The sequence below is a fragment of the Lactuca virosa genome, chromosome 5, assembly GCF_052849685.1.
Source record: "Lactuca virosa cultivar CGN04683 chromosome 5, Lactuca_virosa_CGN04683_v6, whole genome shotgun sequence".
NCBI classification, from domain to species: domain Eukaryota; kingdom Viridiplantae; phylum Streptophyta; class Magnoliopsida; order Asterales; family Asteraceae; genus Lactuca; species Lactuca virosa.
Window position 1 is genome coordinate 379,190,083 of NC_136430.1, and position 23,009 is coordinate 379,213,091.

Sequence of the window (23,009 nt, forward strand, 5' to 3'; positions counted from 1 at the left end):
ACTTTCCAATTACGAGGAACCCATACTACTTTTAATTTTATTCCACGATCCATTATTACATTGTCATAAGAGTACAACGATTACATACACAGTTGCTATTATCATCATAAGGTTACCATATTCAAAAACCCACAAAAAAAAACCAAAAGAAATACCTATAAACGCCACTACACACTAATTAACCTAACATACTGTGACATCCCCAAGTTCACGGCCAGAAAAGACCGATTTGTTTATGCTTTATTTAAAAATCAGAGTATACATTTGAAGAAATATGTTGCGGAATTTGTTCCCAAAATATGATTAAGAAATTTATCAAATCATTTCCGAAGAAATGTATTTTCATTATATTAAAAACCTCGGAATGTCATTGTCAATACAAAACAAAAGCATAAACAAAAACAACACATGCCTTACAACATTCTATTTATTGCTACTGGCCTATAATCCATAATCTCTCATCAGATCATCGCATCTACGCTCTTGTGTCACTACCTGTAATACAAGAAACTGTGTGGGTCAGGCTTGGGAGCCTGGTGGGGACATAGGGTTTTCAACCCACAATAATTAAGTTTATTATTTTCATCAAATCAATCAAACCGATTACCCATTCCCGTTATCCTCACTTTTTGTCCCTAAATCATCTAAATTAAGAGACCTAGCATATGGATCATCATCGGGATGACAATATTGCTTAGGGGATTCCTCAGCAATATATGTCAGTAAGGCAACAATGAGGGGGATGGAGTACATCGGTGAACACATCGTTCACAAACACCTACATGTTGCGAGCCTGCCAGCGTTCCATTAGATTATCTAGAATAGTCTGTGGTCGTCATCAATACTCCGCTAGATGACTAAGTCAGCTTAAACATCGAGGCCTCTCATCATTTTAATTCATCGCTCATCATTTATTTCATCTACCCATCTTTACCCATCATAATTATAGGTATAAAATACATATACAGTTTAAATCAAATAAAACATGTATATTTTGTTCATCCAACATAGATATCAAGAACACAGATAATATGCACACATAGCACGTAATTTACATTAAATATTTCATATCTATGTGTAAGTTGAAAGTAACTATGCACTCATTTGTTAAAGTGATGATTCCAAACTCGGGAAGCGCTTTGCTTCTAACAATTCTAATTTCCTTCGACGAAACCTAGTATCATTACCGCTAGATTTTAGTCTAATATTTATTGCGACTATTTACGAGTGATATCGTTTTATAAGTGTTAAACTAGGGATGAGCATTAGAACCGCCGGAACCGGAACCGGGCCGGAACAGAACCGGAATCGAACCGGAACCGGAATTGGTAACAAGGTCCGGTTACCGGTTCTCCATTTTTATGAAAACCGGTCCCGGTTCTAAAAATCGGAACCGGTTTGACATTTTTCTCGTTTTTTTTAAAATGCGCATAACTCACTCATATGAAGTCGGAATTATTTGATTTTTTTTTTCAATATGTAATTTAGAGTTTGTAATTAATTTTTGACTGTACAAACATATGTTTTTGTTAGATATTGAATCAAACACATGCCCCGAAAGAAAGAATATCGATGCTGCGTTTTTTTTATTTCAACATTTTTTTGTTTTTTTGAATCTGTCACATTTTTTTAAATGAGCAAAACTCATTCATATGACGTCGGAATTACTTAATTTTTTTTTCAGCATGTAATTTGGTGTTTGTAATTCATTTTAGACTCTAAAAACACATATTTTGGTTAGATATTGAATCGGTTATAGACCTCGGAAGACAACATATCAATGTTGCATATTTTCTGTTTCAACATTTTTTTTTAAATTTGTCCCGCTTTTAAAATGTGCATAACTCGTTCATATGAAGTCGGAATTACTTGATTCTATTTTCATCATGTAATTTAGTGTTTGTACTTCAATTTAGAAAGTAAAAAGTCATAATTTGGTTAAATATTGAATCATATACAAGCTCCGAAAGATAACATATCATCCATAATATTTCAACCGGTTCTAGTTTGAAAAATAACCGAAAAACCGGGACCGGGACCGGAACCGGTGCTAGAACCGGCGGTCCGGTTCCCGGTTCTTATAATATAGGAAAACCGGTTCCGGTTCTGAACCGGTCCGGTTCTAAAGCTCATCCCTATGTTAAACAATACTTTTCAACCACTATGTACAGATAGGGGCCAGACATGAAACACCGGAGGGTATAACCATTTTGGCATTTAAGCACTTCTGAAATCCAACAACCTTATGCGGCCCTTCAAACCAGATTCCTCGTACCGCGAGTAGTTAAAAAGTATTATAATAACACTTTATATATTTTATAATACTTAGCACATATATTGTTGATAGGTTCATAATAACGATAATGAACTTAAACATAAGCTATAATTAAAGTGGGGTAATCATAACTCACTTACAAGGTTTCTAGCGAAAACTTAGGATTATGTGGTCAGAACTTCGTAGCTGAATCTTTTTTTTTTCTAAAAAAATGCTTGTAGCGCTTCCACGCTCACCTTACTATACTAAAACTACAAAAAGAGAAGTCGAATCACGAGGGATCGAAATGTTCGGGGATAAGAAGGGAAAGACTCATGAATTAAGAGAATGGTGCAAGAAATATGAGAGTCTAGAGCCTCTTATTTATAGTAATTGAATTTTCAAAAATCACCCTCTATAGTTACTTATATGACTAAACACCCTTTATACGAACTAATGTCGAAAGTACTCAACAATACTCTCATAACGACCGCATCGTCGATATCTTTCTAATGATATATATATATATATATATATATATATATATATATATATATATATATATATGATTGATACTTTATTTTAATACGTAAATATGCTATTATAAATTGTAATCCATTCATACGAACTCCGTTTTTGACGTTTTTTATATCCATGTGTAGCTATCGACGAGATCTACAACTTTCGTTTAGACTCCGTCGGCTAATTTTGACTTTATTTTTCGTCCATATTTTTATAAAATTAAATGATTTTGCTAAAATCATAACTCCCTCATACGGATTCAGTTTTTGGTATTTTTTTTCTCAAAATTCCTATTTTAAGGAGGACTACGATTTTCTTTTTGGTGACATTAGCTAAAAGTCAACCATTCTCTTCATAGTTTTTTACGTCACACATTCCTTGTGCGCGGCTGACTTTTATATCTTATAAAAATTATATCTAATTCATACGGATTCGGATTTCGACGAAATTTATATTTTTGGGATCGGGATGACGTGCACTTTGTATATATATATATATATATATATATATATATATATATATATATATATATATATATATATATATATATATATATATATATATATATATATATATATATATATATATATATATATATTGGCGCACTTATTTTTACGATTTACGTACGATTCGACTAATTTTTCCTATTTTATTATATTATAATAATCATGAAACACATAATATTCACATAATTCTTCTTTATTACGTCAAATATTTTACAATTGTCGACCCTAACTATTACATCATAATTTTAATGTTTAGCCAAAAACACGGACGTTACAATTCTCTCCTCTTTAGGATGATTCCTTCCCGGAATCATGCATCAGCAAACAGATGTGGATAGCGACTCATCATGTCACTCTCTGTTTCCCAGGTGAGGTTCGGCCTATGTTTTCATCGCACAAGTACTAATTCGACCATCTTGCGTCGCAATTTCTTTGTCTTACGGTCAACAATTGCTTCAGGCTCTTCAATTAACCTCTTATTTTCATCCACCCTTAACTACGAAAGTGGAATTATATCGGGAACTTCTCCCGTGAACTTCCTCAAATAACATACATGGAAGGTGTTATGAATATCATCTAGTTCTTCTGGCAGTTCCAGCTTGTAAGCTTGGTTCCCAATCCTCTAAAGAACCTTGAATGGTCCAATAAATCTTGGACTCAACTTTCCTCTTTTTTCAAATCTTATAAGTCCCTTCCACGGTGAGACTTTGAGCAATACCGAATCTCCAACTTCAAATGTCATTGGCCGTCGCTTCTTGTCGGCATAGCTCTTTTGGCGATCCTGAGCTGTCGACATCCTTTCTCTAATCACTTTTAGCTTTTCAGCAGTCTGATGGACTATTTCGAGGCCCATAAACTGCTTTTCTCCGGCCTCAAACCAACAAGACGGCGTACGACACTTCTGTTCGTACAAATCTTGATAAGTCGCCATCTTGATGCTCGAATGGTAACTATTGTTATAGGAAAACTCTACTAGGGGTAAGTGTTCATCGTAGTTACATTGGAATTCTAGGGTACATGCTCTTAACATATCTTCCAGTGTTTGACTCATTCTTTTGCTCTGACCACCAGTCTGCGGATGGCAGGCTGTACTTAAACACAACTTCGTACCCATTTCCTCTTGTAGACTCCTCCAAAACCTTGACGTGAAACGACTATCCCAATATGATACAATCATTAAAGGAACACCGTCAATTCTTACTACCTCTTTCACGTAAGCATTTGCAAGTTTATCCATAGACGATCTCTCATTGGCTGCTATGAAGTGTGCACTCTTTGTGAAATGATCCACGACTACCCAAATCATGTCGTGACCGTTCTTCGTCCTAATCAGTTTAGTCACAAAATCCATGGTGATGTCTTCTCATTTACCCATGGGTACAGGTAAAGGTTCTAAACTCCCATACGGTTTCTGATGTTGTTCCTTAACTCTCGCATATGTTACACAGTCTGCCACATACTTTGCAACATCGAGCTTCATTGTCAGCCACCAGTAGTAGGGTTTCAGATCCCTATACATCTTAGTGCTTTCGGGATGAATTGAGTACATGGTCTTGTGAGCTTCTTCCATCAGAAGATTTCTTATTTCGCCCATCTTAGGTACCCAAATCCTATCTTGGAATACCTTCAATCCTTGATTATTCGTTCCGATGCGTATCTTCAATCATCAATTCTGCTTCAACTTGGTTGGTGGTGGAAATGCCAGATGATTGGATAACTTCATGGATTATACCAAAAGTTCTTTCTTTCTGCTAATCGAAAGTGTACTTCTCCCCTACTAGACAAATTATTTATTAGACACATTCTAAAGGCAAGATACCTTTCTTCCGATAAGTGTCATTCGCTATCGTAAGCCTCCTCGTTTCCTATGTTTACTCCATTCGCTACGAGTATTCTCCATAATGTTATGTTCACGAAAGCATGCGTTCAGCATATCGAGACGAGAATATAGAAAGAGAAGGTTTAGACGTGTAATCCACCTAATTACTCCGAAAGGTTACATGCCAGTTCTAATATCGTAATTAAACGTTTAGAAATCTGAACACATAAAATTTTCAGATCCGGTCGGCAATCGACGATGGATCCAATCAAATAATAGCATCATAAAGCATATAAGGCATCTTATAACATTAATCATTTAGCACATAAAAGAAATTTAGGCATCTAATCCTAAAGTAAGCTAGTGTTTGTGTCAATTCAGGTGTACTACCTAAAATATAAAAGATACACTCCTCACGATCATCGCTTAGCATTCTAAGTTTAAGTCTTGAAATTTCCTATAATTCCTAGTTCGCTTAAACTAATGCTCTGATACCAACTGTGACATCCCCAAATTCACGGTCATTTTAAAAATTCTATTTATGCTTATTTGAAAATCAGAGTATTCATTTGAAAGAATAATATTGCGGAATTTGTTCCCAGAAAACATGATAAATATATTATCAAAGCATTTCCGAAGAAATGTATTTTACTTATATTAAAACTTTGGGATGTCATCGTTAATACAAAAACATAAGCATAAACATACCTTACATTCATTTACACTAATGATTTACATCTCCGTTAATCTCTCAGTGTAATGTAGCTTCGTATCGTCACCTGTGATACAAATAAACTGAGTGGATCAGGTTGGGAAACCTGGTGAGTAGATAGGGATTTCAATCCCACAATGTTATATCATATATATTTTAGAACTCACAATATATACAATTTCACCTCATATAAGCAATTTTACCCCACCCTGTCGATCCTCACAACGATACAAATCCATACTCTCGGATCTAAAATTTATGGCTTTACCTAATCCATACTCCCGGATCAGGTATGTCAAATCCATTCTCTCGGATCAATGACAAATGGTTATGCCCAATCCATACTCTTGGACTAGGGACGAATGACTATGTCTAATCCATGCTCTCGAATCAATGACATATGACTATGCCCAATCCATACTCTCGGGCTAGGGACGAATGACTATGTCTAATCCATGCTATCAGATTAATGACAAATTTTAAAGTTCGACCCTCCGTGTATATCTCACCCGCACTTATAAGGAGATACTACCCGATATTCATCTCAATTAATTTAGGTTTATTTTGTATCCTAAATTATAATATATTATCAGATATGCTATTAACACGTATTCAGGCAATAACAAATATTTCACACACAAACATATATTTAATACTTCAATCAACACTTGTATTAAAATCATGTTCATGAAAGGGACTATGCACTCACTTGATTAGTAGATCGAAAAAGGATTTGATGCTTAGACTTTTTCTAGGAAGCGATTCTCCAATGCTCTAGCGTTTCTACGTTTCACTCGAGAACTCAATTCACAGTGACTGAGATCTCGAAGCAGATATATTTGAGAGGGAAAGTTGTGACGAAATGAGGAGACTTGAGGCCCTATTTATAGTGTTAGGATAGCCACTAAATTTACTTAGCCATTAAGCTTAATTAATTCGTTTTTATCCATATTATTTAATTCGTTCTTATCCATATTATTTAATTCGATTTTATCCACAATCTTATCCACGTGTAGCTATTGACGAGATCTACAACTTTCGTTTAGACTCCGTCGGCTAATTTTGACTTTATTTTTGTCCATATTTTTATAAAATTAAATGATTTTGTTAAAATCATAACTCTCTCGTACGGACTCCGTTTTTGGCATTTTTTTTCTCAAAATTCTTATTTTAAAGATTACTACGATTTTCTTTTTTGGTGGCATTAGCTAAAAGTCAACCATTCTCTTCGTAGCTTTTTACGTCACACATTCCTTTTTTTTGGCTGACTTTTATATCTTATAAAAATCATATCTAATTATACGGAGTCGGATTTCTACGAAATTTAAATTTTCAGGATCGGGAAGACGGGTACTTTCTAAATATATAATAATTTATATATGTTTTGGCGCACTTATTTTTACGATTTACGGACGATTCGATTGATTTTTCATTTCTTTTTATATTATAATAATCATGAAACACATAATATTCATATAATTATTCTTTATTACGTCAAATAGGTTATAATTTTTTACCCTAACTATTACTTTGGTTAAGATTATTTATTATAGATAATCTTCTATCAAAAAATCATTTTTAACGCTTATTATATCTTAATTGACTAGCCCAAATCTGCGGGTGTTACAATTATCTCCCCCTTAGGATGATTACGTCCCGAAATCATCAACAAAACAGGGTTTGTATAATGACTCCGTACGTTTCCTTTCCATCCTAGGTGGTAATCGTAACTCTTATGTCCTTTCAAATGAGTATCTAACTCTAAGACTCCTTTACTGCTGGCGGTGCGCAATCTTGCACCCGCTCTTTATCCTATGTTGGACTTTTGTGACAACCCGAAATTTCTTCCGTTCAAACCGTTAAAAATAAATCAATTTGGAATTTATTTCTGGTCTTGTCAGCTATATCTCGGGTCTAATTAAATATATTGAACTCAGTACAATCGAAGTTTGGGTCCAAGAACAAGTTTTTCCAAGTCAAAGCGTAGCATCCGGGCCAAACACTCCTTCGAGAGGAGTGTACGGCCGCAAACTCGAGTTTACGGCCATACACCCCCACCCTGCCCCTTGGCCGAAAACTCACCCCTATATAAGGGATGAGTGGCATTCATTTCACACTTTACACATCTCATAAGCTTTCTCTCTCTACTCTCTCTCTACCATCGAATTCTCTCCAAGATCTTCAAGATATAAGTGTTTTTCCACCTTAAATGTTGTTACAAATCCTTATTCTAGTGATGAATCCATGTCTCATCTCATAAATTTCATCATTTGCTAGATCTTCTCTCTCACCAAGAACACCAAGAACACACACTAGTTCTTTGTGGCTAAAAACCTCATTCCAAGCCTCTTACAGTAAGTAACTACTCCCTATGCTTGTTATCTACTAGGAATCACTTGTTTTCACCTAAAAATCGACCCAAAATCATGAACACGAAATGGGTTTACGGCCGTACACCCTTCAATGGCCGTAAACTCCATTTTTGGTCGATTATTGGCCTTTAAACCCTACTTTGAGCCGTGCATAAGGCTTAGAACATTTCCAAGAGGCTAGAAAGGACCCTGGAACACCAAAAATCACACCTCTCACCAAGTGTTTACGGCCGTAAACTCATGGGCCGTAAACCCATAGGCCGTAAACCCATGGACCGCAAACACTTGGGCCGCAAACTCATGGGCCGTAAACCCTGTTGGGCCGCAAACCCCTGACCGTACACTCCTGATTACGGCCACAAACTCCCCATCTTCAATCACATGTGATTGTAACACTTAGTTTTAAGTGTTTCCTAGTCCCTAAGGTGGTTTCCTTCCATAACAAATAGTGTTATGCCTTCACCTAATACATATATGTACTTCATGCTAAATAGGACCCGTTTGTGCCCGAGGCTTTATTTGACACTCAACAATTCCTAGCAACTTACACTCGAACCCCACGTCAAACTGTGAGTTCATACCCCTACGCTTTTTCCGAGTTTTTCATGTTTTCAGGGGGGGAATACAAGCAAAAGTACAAGGAAACTTGTGCTCAAAGTATATTATTTTGTATAAGATAATTATATTTTCAGCATGCTTTTAAACACAGAAAACAGTTTTACCAAACGATTAAGAAATCAACTCGTAGAAACAGTTTTCAAACTAAAGCAACGAATTTGTGAATCATATCGTAAAATGTGTTATTTTATAAAGGATTCATACAAATCTTAAACAGGATTTTTAGTATTATTACTTGTAACTTGTTAGTCTAAAGTTGGGGACACGTCCTTGGTAACACTCCCACCGAATTCGAGAGTGTAGGACTAGCACTTGTAACCATAATCTCTTGTAGGGAGAGCGTGACTGTTGTGTATAGATCTATACGGGACTGACTATCCCGCACCTCGCTGCTAGCTACAGTGGGACCGGCAGGTCTACGGGTGACAAAGTCATAAAGGATATTGGCCCCGTTACGTGCCATATCAAGTTTAAGTACGGTTATGACACACACAACCTAGATAACAGAAATTTACTTTTGTAATAATGAATCAAGTGAACTAGCCTCAAAGTAATAACCGATTCGATTACTAGAGGGTATTAATAACACCCTTAGGATTTAGTTCACCACTTATCTATTAGTTTTATTTATGTAATAAGGCTAATACACCTCACAAGGAACAAACAAGGTTTTTCAAGAAAACTACGTCTAACGATACAAGTATGGTAGATACTTGTACACCTCAGACAAGAATAGATAACCAACTATCAACGTTTAGGGAAAATATAGGATTTTCCCGGGATAACTCAACCTTTCATAAACAGATTGTTTAACAAATAACTAATGGATAATCAAACATCTTTCATAAGAAAATATAGGATTTTCTTGGGAAACACTTTTCAAAGGATCATAGAAACATCTTTCACCAGAACTAAATACTTATGAACTCACCAGCTTTATGCTGATACTCTTTCAAACTGCTGTATTCTCAGGGCAGCAATAGACAGGTACTTTTATCAGCTTTTGGAGAAGACAGAGCATTTGGAGTCATGTCTTTTACTTTTGTTATATACACTGATGTACAAACTATGTTTTTCAAACAGATGTAAATATTCATATTATAATGTAATGGTTGTGTTTACTTTGATTACTATGATACGATTGTTGTGATACTACGCATGACGTCACCCGCCCCCGGACGTTTCCGCCGTCCGTTCTGACGGTTCGGGGGTGTGACAACTTTCAATCTTAAGCTTTGAGTTACAAACTCAGTCCTTATTGGAGACTCCTGCTTCTTCTTATCCACATTATTTAATTCGATCTTATCCATATTATTTAATTTGATCTTATCCACGTGTAGCTATCGACGAGATCTACAACTTTCGTTGGACTCCGTCGGCTAATTTTGACTTTATTTTTTTGTCTATATTTTTATAAAATTAAATGATTTTTCTAAAATGATAACTCTCTCGTACGGACTCCGTTTTTGGCATTCTTTTTCTCAAAATTCTTATTTTAAAGAGTACTACGATTTTCTTTTTTTGGTGACATTAGCTAAAAGTCAACCATTCTCTTCGTAGCTTTTTACGTCACACAGGCTGACTTTTATATCTTATAAAAATCATATATAAATCATACGGAGTCGGATTGTACGAAATTTATATTTTCGGTATCGGGAAGACGAGTACTTTCTATATATCTAATTCACACTTATTTTTACGATTTACACTTCCTATTTTATTATATTGTAATAATCATGAAACACATAAAATTCATATAATTCTTCTTTATTACGTCAAATAGGTTACAATTGTTGACACTAGCTATTACTTTGGTTAAGATTATTTATCATAGATAATATTCTATCAAAAATCATTTTTAACGCTTATTATATCTTAAATGACTAGCCCAAATATGCGGGTGTTACACATTAGACCTTGCCGCCTCCTTCTTCTTCGGGCAGTCCTTTGAAATATGACCTTCTTCATTGCACCCATAACATACCTTCTTGTTGAATGTGCACTCATTGGCATAGTGCCCAACCTTTCCACGCTTAAAACATGTCACCTCCTCGCCACATTTCCCAAAGTACTTCTTTTTGCACTTCTCGCACCATTTCGCTTCACCTCCTCCTCCAAATTTCCTTGAACCAGACCTCGAGAACTTGCTCTTCTTGTTAGACCTTGAAGATCCTTCAAACTTCCTTTTCTCACCTACCTTAGCTTTCTCCAGACCCTTTTCCCTTAACTGGGTCTCAACATTCTTAGCTGCTTGAATAGCTGCTTTGAAGGTAGTTGCCATTTTGACCGTTGGGCCAAAGTCTGATGGCAATCGGTTAGCAAACTTCTCTATCTTGGCGAGTTTAGTAGGCACCAAGCAGGGGAATAACTTCATCCTCTCGGTGAATGCAGTGACATAGTCATCAATACTCATCTTCCCTTTCTTCAGGTTCTGAAACTCGTTGTTTAGGTCTATCAGATCTACTTCCGAGCATTACTGCATTTTCAACTGCTCCATGAATGCTTCCCAAGACATCCTCAGGGCTTCTCCTCGTGGCATTGTATCTGCCAATAACTTCCACCAGCTTAAAACTCCGGTCTTTAGTTTTCTGACTGCGAAGACGATTTTATACTTGTTATTGCAGTTGCAGCTTTCAAATACCATTTCCATCTCGGAGATCCAGTCCATAATATCCACTGGCTTTGGGCTTCCCGAAAGGCTTGGTGGTTTGACACCCAAGAAGTTCTTATACATACGCCCATCCCTGTCAATCCCTCCATCTTGGTTATTCCTTCCAACCACTGGCGGTTCAGCTTGGCCAACAGTTCTGCTATAGTTTCCTTCTTCTGGCTGACCCTCATTCAGTTCAGGCTGTTCAACAGTCACAGTAGGTTCATCCTTATTATGTTGAAGTAGACGCATTGTTTCTTCCATTTGACGATGCAACATCATTTGAATCATTGTGTGTACTCCTGCTATAGTGATTGGCTCGGGTGTAGCTTCTACCTCTGATGCACGCTCAATCACAGGCCGCTGGTTAGCATTAGCATTTCCATTAGCGTTTCCGAATCCGATTCGGGTTCTCGCCATGTCGATCTATACACCAAAGTAGGTGAATTTAGATCTTTGTTTATGATTGATGTTTAATCCTCCTTACTACTCCAAAAAGTTGTATGCTGGTTCTAATACCGTAATTATACGTTTAGAATTCTGAACACATAAAGTTTCTAGATCCGGTCGGCAACAGACCATAGATCCAATCAAATAATAGCATATAAGGCATCTTTATAGCTATAACATAAATCATTTAGAACCTAAAAGAAATTTAGGAATCTTTCCTAAAATAAGCTAGTGTTTGTGTCTATAATGTAGCAGACACTCCTCTCACAATCATCGCTTAGCATTCTATATTTAAGTCTAGAAATCCTACAAATTCCTAGTTCGCTTAAACTAATGCTCTGATACCAACTGTGACATCCCCAATTTCACGGCCAGAAAAGATCGATTTGTTTATGCTTTATTTGGAAATCAAAGTATACTTTTGAAGAAATATGTTGCGGAATTTGTTCCCAAAATATGATTAAGAAATTTATCAAAGCATTTCCGAAGAAATGTATTTTCATTATATTAAAAACCTCGGGATGTCATTGTCAATACAGAATAAAAGCATAAAGAAAAACAACATAGGCCTTACAACATTCTATTTATTTCTACTGGCCTATAATCCATAAAATCTCATCAGATCATCACATCTATGCTCTTGTGTCACTACCTGTAATACATGAAACTGAGTAGGTTAGGCTTGGGACCTGGTGAGCACATAGGGTTTTCAACCCACAATAATTAAGTTTATTAATTTCATTAGATCAATCAACCTGATTACCCATTCCCGTTATCCTCACTTTCTGTCCCTAAAGCATCTAAATTAAGGGACCTAGCCTATGGATCATCATCGGGATGACAATACTGCTTAGGGGATTCCTCAGCAATATATGTCAGTAAAGAAACCATGAGGGGGGATGAAGTACATCGGTGAACACATCGTTCACAAACACCTACAGGTTGCGAGCCTGCCAGCGTTCCATTAGATTGTCTAGAATAGTCTGTGGTCGTCATCAATACTCCGCTAGATGACTAAGTCAGCTTAAACATCGAGGCCTCTCATCATTTTAATTCATCGCTCATCATCTATTTCATCTACCCATCTTTACCCATCATAATTATAGGTATAAAATACATATACAGTTTAAATCAAATAAAACATGTTTATTTTGTTCATCCAACATAGATATCAAGAACACAGATAATATGCACACATAACACGTAATTTACATTAAATATTTCATATCTATGTGTAAGTTGAAAGTAACTATGCACTCATTTGTTAAAGTGATGATTCCAAACTCGGGAAGCGCTTTGCTTCTAACAATTCTAATTTCCTTCGACGAAACCTAGTATCATTACCGCTAGATTTTAGTCTAATATTTATTGCGACTATTTACGAGTGATATCGTTTTATAAGTGTTAAACAATACTTTTAAACCACTATGTACAGATAGGGGCCAGACATGAAACACCGGAGGGTAGGACCATTTTGGCATTTAAGCACTTCTGAAATCCAACAACCTTATGCGGCCCTTCAAACCAGATTTCCCGTACCGCAAGTAGTTAAAAAGTATTATAATAACACTTTGTATATTTTATAATACTTAGCACATATATTTTTGATAGGTTCATAATAACGATAATGAACTTAAACATAAACTATAATTAAAGTGGGGTAATCATAACTCACTTACAAGGATTCTAGCGAAAACTTAGGATTCTGTGGTCAGAACTTCGTAGCTGAATCTTTTTTTTTTCTAAAAAGATGCTTGTAGCGCTTCCACGCTCACCTTGCTATACTAAAACTACAGAAAGAGAAGTCGAATCACGAGGGACCGAAATGCTCGGGGATAAGAAGGGAAAGACTCTTGAATCAAAAGAATGGTGCAAGAAATATGAGAGCCTAGAGCCTCTTATTTATAGTAATTGAATTTTCATAAATCACCATCTATAGTTACTTAAATGACTAAACACCCCATTTATAATACTATTTTAAGTAGATTTAACGATATTTGTACTAAACTAATGTCGAAAGTACTCAACACCAGGGATGAAATTTAGAACCGGAAAACCGGACCGGAACCGGAATCGGAGTGGACCCGGAACCGTTAGAACCGGAATATGTAAAACCATATCTAATTCACACTTATTTTTACGATTTACACTTCCTATTTTATTATATTGTAATAATCATGAAACACATAAAATTCATATAATTCTTCTTTATTACGTCAAATAGGTTACAATTGTTGACACTAGCTATTACTTTGGTTAAGATTATTTATCATAGATAATATTCTATCAAAAATCATTTTTAACGCTTATTATATCTTAAATGACTAGCCCAAATCTGCGGGTGTTACACATTAGACCTTGTCGCCTCCTTCTTCTTCGGGCAGTCCTTTGAAATATGCCATTCTTCATTGCACCCATAACAGACCTTCTTGTTGAATGTGCACTCATTGGCATAGTGCCCAACCTTTCCATGCTTAAACATGTCACATCCTCGCCACATTTCCCAAAATACTTCTTTTTGCACTTCTCGCACCACTTCGCTTCACCTCCTCCTCCTCCAAATTTCCTTGAACCAGACCTCGAGAACTTGCTCTTCTTGTTAGACCTTGAAGATCCTTCAAACTTCCTTTTTCTCACCTACCTTAGCTCTCTCCATACCCTTTTTCCTTAACTGGGTCTCAGCATTCTTAGCTGCTTGAATAACTGCTTTGAAGGTAGTTGCCATTTTGACCGTTGGGCCAAAGTCTGATGGCAATCGGTTAGCAAACTTCTCTATCTTGGCAAGTTTAGTAGGCACCAAGAAGGGGAATAACTTCATCCTCTCGGTGAATGCAGTGACATAGTCATCAATACTCATCTTCCATTTCTTCAGGTTCTGAAACTCGTTGTTTAGGTCTATCAGATCTACTTCCGAGCATTACTGCATTTTCAACTGCGACATGAATGCTTCCCAAGACATCCTCAGGGCTTCTCCTCGTGGCATTGTATCTGCCAATAACTTCCACCAGCTTAAAACTCCGGTCTTTAGTTTTCTGACTGCGAAGACGGTTTTATGCTTGTTACTGCAGTTGCAGCTTTCAAATACCATTTCCATCTCGGAGATCCGGTCCATAATATCCACTGGCTTTGGGCTTCCCGAAAGGCTTGGTGACATTAGCTAAAAGTAAATCATTCTCTTCGTAGTTTTTTACGTCACACATTCCTTATGCGGTGCTGACTTTTATATCTTATAAAAATAATATCTAATTCATACAGATTCGGATTTCAACGAAATTTATATTTTTGGGATCGGGACGACGTGCACTTTATATATATATATATATATATATATATATATATATATATATATATATATATATATATATATATATATATATATATATATGTTTTGGTGCACTTATTTTTACGATTTACAGACGATTCGACTAATTTTTCCTATTATATTATATTATAATAATCATGAAACACATAATATTCACATAATTCTTCTTTATTACGTCAAATATGTTACAATTGTCGACCCTAACTATTACATCATAATTTTAATGCTTAGCCAGCAACGTGTGCGTTACACATACTATCCGATTAAAAGATAATAGGCGAAAACAACAAACACCATCCCTAAATCCAAAACATTGATTTCGCCCAAACAAACCCTTTCCCGAGCTCTAAACAACCGGAAAAAAACCCAAAATCACAATGATCGCAATTGGCACCCATTTGTACACTGTCACCGCTTTCTTAAGCGATCCTACTTCCTATCGCATTGTCCCCGACTTGTTGATAACATTCATGAGGTTTGACTACAGTTACTCCTTGAGTTTGCATTCATATGCTCAACCTCGACTTGAGTTTGCATTGCAAGCAACTCGTAATCTATGTAGCCTTCATGTTTGGGATCACGCAAGCTTGCATAGGAGTCACTGGTTGACGAAGCCATTAGCTTATTCAAGGTCGCATTTGTAAGGGATAGATGAAATTTTTTGGGGACTCGATAAGGGTAATAAGTTTATTAGGGATAACAAATTTAGAGTTACTCTATTTATAATCGGGAACCACATGTCCAATAAGAAAAACTTGGAAGCCAAGTGTATAACAGTGGCATCTAGTTAGCTGTCATTTATGTGTTTATTAAACGCCCAAATCAGCAATAAGTATCATTTATGTGTTTATTAAGCGTCCAAATCAGCAATAAGTATCATACATGGTATCAATACCTATCATAACTTGTTAAAGAATTAATTTAACAGGTAAAACACGACATGAAGCTTCCTAATTAAAATATATATATATATATATATATATATATATATATATATATATATATATAAAATAACTTTTAAAATATACTAAAAATTTGGTAGGGTTATAATGTCTTTTTTCCATTAAAATATGACTTACAAACAATTGATTGACATATGTGTGTAAGTAGTTGGTGAACGCTTGCAAGCATTATTCTTGTTATTTAGTAATAACAATAATAATTTATTTATTATTTGACAGAATCCTATAAATGCCAAACAGTTCGTTGTCAAATAATTTTTGGAACTTCAAGCATCATCATGTTTTATTCTTTTGGTTACATTTGACATTTTTCATTTAATTACTTTACCGGTTTATATAAAACATAATTTTAATATCTCAGACAAAATTTAAGTAATTTGATTGAGAAACAAAAACTTTATAAAAATTAACACACACACACACACATATATATATATATATATATATATATATATATATATATATATATATATATATATATATATATATATATATATATATATAGGGGACAATTCAAATAAAAACAGTAAATAGTGTGAGAACGTAAAAACACTTTTTTATGTTATTATTTTGCAATGAATTTTGTATCGACAACTTTATGTCATTATTCAGCAAAGAATAAATGAATAGTCAAAGGTTAAAATTAAAATTAGAATTTACTACAAAAATGCACATATATAAGTTTATAATAAAATAATAACATTGTAATGAATATATGACTAATCGAAAGTTAATATTTATATTAGAATTACTTCAACAATACACATATACAAAATTCATTACAGAATAATAACATAAACATAGTGTTTTTACGTTCTCACATTATTTACTGTTTTTATTTGAACTTACTTCTATATATATATATATATATATATATATATATATATATATATATATATATATATATATATATATATATATATATATGCTTAGGTTATTCTATTCAAAGTAATTATTGTGTTATTGTATGCATAAATGTGGACCAATCAATTTTACTTATTTTAATAAAGTGAATAATACATATTATTAAATTAAAGATAATTAGAAAACACCATCTAATTTCATTTTAAGGGTATTTTAGTCAATTAACATACATTTAAAAAAGGAAAATTGCATATTTAAGGGATAATAAATTCTATTAATTTTAAAAATCTGATTGTAGTGATGATAATTCTCGGATATTCTGACAGAATATATTTATCAAAAATAAAAATATTCTTGAACCATAAAATAATAAAAATATTTTTGAACCTATTTCTTGATCATAACTGTAAAAACTTCTTGGAGAATAACAAATTCTTGAACCATCAATTGAAGAATAAAAACAAACATTACATTAATTCTTATAGAATACGGGTAACAATTGCTAAGAATTACATTTATTGTTAAAGAATAAAACTAAAAAAACTTTCAAATCGGGAAAAAAACATCAAAATCTAACAAAGACACTAATACATTCTAAAAGAATAATGTTGCTAAGAATCACTTTCAATTTCATGGTCCATTCTTCAAGCATCAGTTGCTTCTGTGGAAACAAATCAAATGCATAAATCAGTGAGAAAATATCCATATTCCATTCCAACATAATTGGAATTCGTGATTCCATTCTGATAGAATTGGAATTCAAGATTCAGTTAGGACTTGCATTCTGTTGGAAAAATATCCAATCTAAAAAACAATTTAATGAGAATGATACTGTTAGACATTCCAAGATAGAAACTCATTCATTTTCATCAGCAACATCTAACTCTCAAAGTTCAGAAATTAGTTGATTTCGGCTCTCAACCACCTGTAGAAGTAAAATCCCAATTTAAAAGTAAGAACACGGAAATAAAGCTACTATTGCATTACAGAGAATACCACAACAAAAACAACGAAACCCTAAATCCCATAGGAATGGTGTAAAAGGGAGGGTAGATATGGCCCCAAAACCTTCAAATCAACTAAAACCATGGTGGGACATTTTGTGTAACCCTCAACATTTGGGTGAATAAAACTCCAAAACTCCAATTTTAGATTATAAAATATATTTTGATTTCAGTGAATATGTTTTTTTTAAATGTATTCTGAATTTGATAACTCATTGAAAGAATACTTCAAAAAAAATGGAAACTTTACACACTTACAATCTTTATATGACATTCAACATGTCTTAATTCTTAAAGAAAAATATATCAATTACACAAACTTCTACACGTATATGAAAAGCCGTGTAGTGCATATACAACATAGCGTTAACCCTAGGCTTTTACCCAACATAACAATTATTCCACCAAACAGGAGGAAAGTTAGCAAGATCAAAAACATGATAGTATGAGCTAGAATGGCAGTTGAAACGAGCGGGAGGAAGGAGAAAGTTAAAGACTTGAGGGAGGCGAAGTAATTCACTGGCTTACCTATGAGAACATTATATGTACTGTAAGAGATCGTGCCTATGCCACTGAAAGTCAGGAGTTAAACGATTAGGATGTAAAGGAGATGATGTGTCGCTTCTTTTGTTATTTGATCTTCAGAGTTCAGATGGAAGGAATGTTCAATTGTATTATGATTCGTTGATTTAGAGCTCACAGGAATCTAGAAGACAGTTTTACTAACAAATGCGATCAAATAGGATGTTAGTTGAACACCTAGGTATGTACAGAAGCCCTACACATAAAACCTAAAGTGAAACACGATAAGATCAAGTATGATCGAATTTATTGCAATTGAACAAAAAATAAAAAATTAAATCGATATTTGAAAAAACGAACCTGTTCCATGGCACCACCGGAGCCCCCTGTAACCACCTTCTTCCTTCCCCTGCTTCATTTGTGAATCCTTCTTCCTTCTTCGTGTGTTGATGACGATCGAACCAGCTAAGAAAACGAACCCCTTTTCCCCTCGTATTCTTCCTTCTCTGCTATTCCCATCGACTACAAAGCCCCGTCGCACCCACCTCTTCTTCTTCCGTCGAGCCAATGCCACCGAAGCCTCACCTGTCGTCGGACCCTCTTCTGGTCTCACCCCTCACTCTCTCTTCTGGCCTCGTCAGTGTTAACAGAATAACACATGAACATGGAAGGATTTTGTGGTGGTCGTCGGCAGCGGTGGCTATAAGGAAGGAAAAGCGCCGATACCCTCTAGGATGCTAGGGCTTTATCGGGTGGGAGATTGAGGAAGACACGCTTATTTATTTAGTCAATACCATGATTATAGGGATTATTTTTGGAATTTACTAAACAAATTACTAAATTACCCTTATTTATTTATTTTATTATTTAATTTTTTATTTAATTTTGATTGGCCCACATTGATGCATACAATAACACAATACTTAGTTAAAACACCTGAACCTCTCTCTCTCTCTATATATATATATATATATATATATATATATATATATATATATATATATAAAGAGAGAGAGAGAGATAGGTTCAGGTGTTTTAACTAAGTATTGTGTTATTGTATGCATAAATGTGAGTCAATCAAAATTAAATAATAAATTAAATAATTAAATAAATAAATAAAGGTAAGTTAGTCATTTATTTAATAACTTCCAAACATAATCCCTATAATCATGGTATCTCTCCAGTTTAAATCTCGTTCCCCTCTTTATCTAAAAACCAATTCTGAAAACTCTAAATTGAACAAACCCCTCGTTCCACCGATTCCACCGTATAGAAACATCGACCCACAAAATTTACCAGACGACCACCACCATATTCCCGTTTTTCCGGTTGCTGAGCACCACCATCATCTTCATCGCCGATAACCACACCATCATCTTCATAACATACGACCACCATGACTACCCACTTCCTTCCTCATAGCCATCGTTGCCGACGATTCCATAGCTACCCTCTTCGATCAAAACAAAAGGGAATGACGAACGAGGAAGACAAGAATCCGACCAGAGACCAATACTGATATCAATTCGAAAGTCAAAGGACAGGTTAGGGTTTATCTTTTCGTTTTATCGGCAAGGTAGCGTCAAAGCCAAATCGAAAATTGGCTCCTGGTACTTTTCTTTTTTCAAATTATCAATGTTACATATAATTTATCTCGTTGATGAAACTTTCCGTAGTTGAAATTGACTCGTAATTGATTTGGATTTGCAATTGATTTCGAATGATAATTCAAAACTCACATAAACCACTGATGACAAACCCAATTTTCCAATCCAGCTTTCTCAGGTATAATCACGCACATAAAACATTCGACAAAATGCATCAATGGTTCGGTGGAGGCAGGGAAGAAGAACCGAAATCAGATGGGTGTTTGGATTGAGGCTGTGAAATCAATGGGCAAGCAGAAGAAGAAACAAAGGGTTGTTGTTGGCTGGATAATCACAGGTTTCTTTAATATTCTTTCTTATTTTGATTGATTTACTGTAAATCGATGAAGTTTAATCGATAGGTTTAGATGAGTTTTTGGGTTTGATTGGTTTTTTTGGAAAGGGAACTTCCCTAACGAGGGTTTCCGGGCCAGCTTTCGTGCACCGACTAATCCCCCGCTGCAAACATGAGGCTTTGCCTCATGCCCTGGAGTCACTGCAGGCGAACCTCCATGGCCACAAGGGCTGAGTGGTGCCAGGATTTGAACATGGGTCAATAGGTTATCCACCATATCTTTCACATGCCTTACCAAGTCACCACAACCCAAGTGGTTGGGTTTGATTGGTTGAACATAAATCATGGTTGTTTTGGTTGCTTATTTGACAGATGAATGCTTCAACTGAATTGAAAGTTGTTTTCATGCACACTAAGTGCTCGCTAAAATGCTTCAACTGAATGATATTTCTTCGTTTATAGCATTCTATCAGAAAAGAATGTTTTTTATGATAATCATGAACATATTCTGTTAGAATTCCCCGAAGTAATATAATTATTGGTAAATGAATTCCAATTCTATCAGAATAGAATCACGAATTCCAGTTATGTTGGAATGGAGTATGAATATTTTCTCACTAATTTATTCATTGTATTTGTTTCTACAGAAGCTGATGCTTGAAGAACGGACCACAAAATTTGAACGACGCCTCTTAGCAACATTATTCTTTTAGAATGTATTAGTGTTTTTATTAGATTTTGATGTTCTTTTTTCCAGATTTGAAAGTTTTTTTAGTTTTATTCTTTAAAAATAAATGTAATTCTTAGCAATTGTTACATGTATTCTATAAGAATTAATGTAATTTTTGTTTTAATTCTTCAATTGATGGTTCGAGAATCTTGTTATTCTACAAAAAATTTTGTTATTTTTGAACATACTCAAACATATTCTGTTAGAATGTCCGAACTAAAAACCTTATAATTTGTAAAATCGGATTTTAAAATTAATAGAATCTTTGATCCCTTAAAATATGCAAATTTCATTTATTAAATCTATGTCAACTGACTAAAATACTCTTCTAGTTAAATTATATGGTATTTTTCAATTATATTTAATTAAATAATATGTATTAATCACTTTCTTAAAATAAGTAAAATGATTGGCCCACATTTATGCATACAATAACACAATAATTACTTTGAATAAAATAACCTAAGCCTATATATATATATATATATATATATATATATATATATATATATATATATATAAGTTCTTAGCTTTTGTATTTCATTTTATTTTACATATTTAAAAAACATATAACTATTTTTTCCGAATACTTTGAAAAATACTACATATCACAGTCAATGTTTTTAAGTAGTAATACGGTATTGTTTTAAATTTATCTTCTTATAAGAATTCAAATATCATACTAGTTATATATTCAACTACACGTTAAGATGTATCCATATTTATTATAAGTAACTATTTTTTTGGTTTCACACGGTTAGAGACAATGGAAAAAGAGCTTTTTTGGAAACAGATACAAAAATACCCACAATTCATGAATCACCATTCACCAAGCATACGCTTTTCATAAATGTTGAGTGGGATGAAAAGTATACGAAAACGACCAGATAACAAATGTGTTTTTTTAGTGTGTAAAGTCTCTAGTATTAGATTTTCCACGTGGATATGTAAATCAAATAAAATAAGTAATAAAGTAAATGTAAAAGATTGATTAAACGTTGTAGAAACATGAATATAACTTTCAAAATATATATATATATATATATATATATATATATATATATATATATATATATATATATATATATATATATATAAAAGAGCATTTTCAACCTTTCACTAAAAAGTTATTTTTACACCATAAATCACACTATAATGTTTCAACTCTACATTATACCTAACACTATATATAATGTTGGATTTTAGTATAATATATAGTGTTGGATTTTAGTGTAACACTAAATATAGTATTGAATAAAGAACAATATGCCTAGAAATTTTTTTTGGTATTAAATATAGTGTAATGGGTTGGAGGACTTTAGTGTTTACACTATCTTTGACACTATAATTATAGGTATATTGTAAAAAATAATATTAAGGGTTGGAGATGGTTTAAGAAATATAAATCAAGAATTTATGATGAAGAAATATAATTTAGATGAATGGATCAAAGTTGTAAAGATCGAGATCCTACATAGGATCGTTTTTGGGTTTGAAAACATTCATTTTTTCGTTCAAAAAGCTTCAAAAATATTAGTCATAAGTCGGAACGCTAAATGATAAACGGTAAATTGGTAAAGGGTAAAAGACATAAAGTGGTAAAAAAAACTTCAATTGTAAAATAATAATAATAATAATAAAATTAAAAAAAATCAAGGGAAGATAGGATCGAATCGGATCTCGATTCTACGATCCTACCTACGATTCTAACCAAAATACGATCCATTTACGATCCGACTTGTTTTTTATACCTAGGATCGT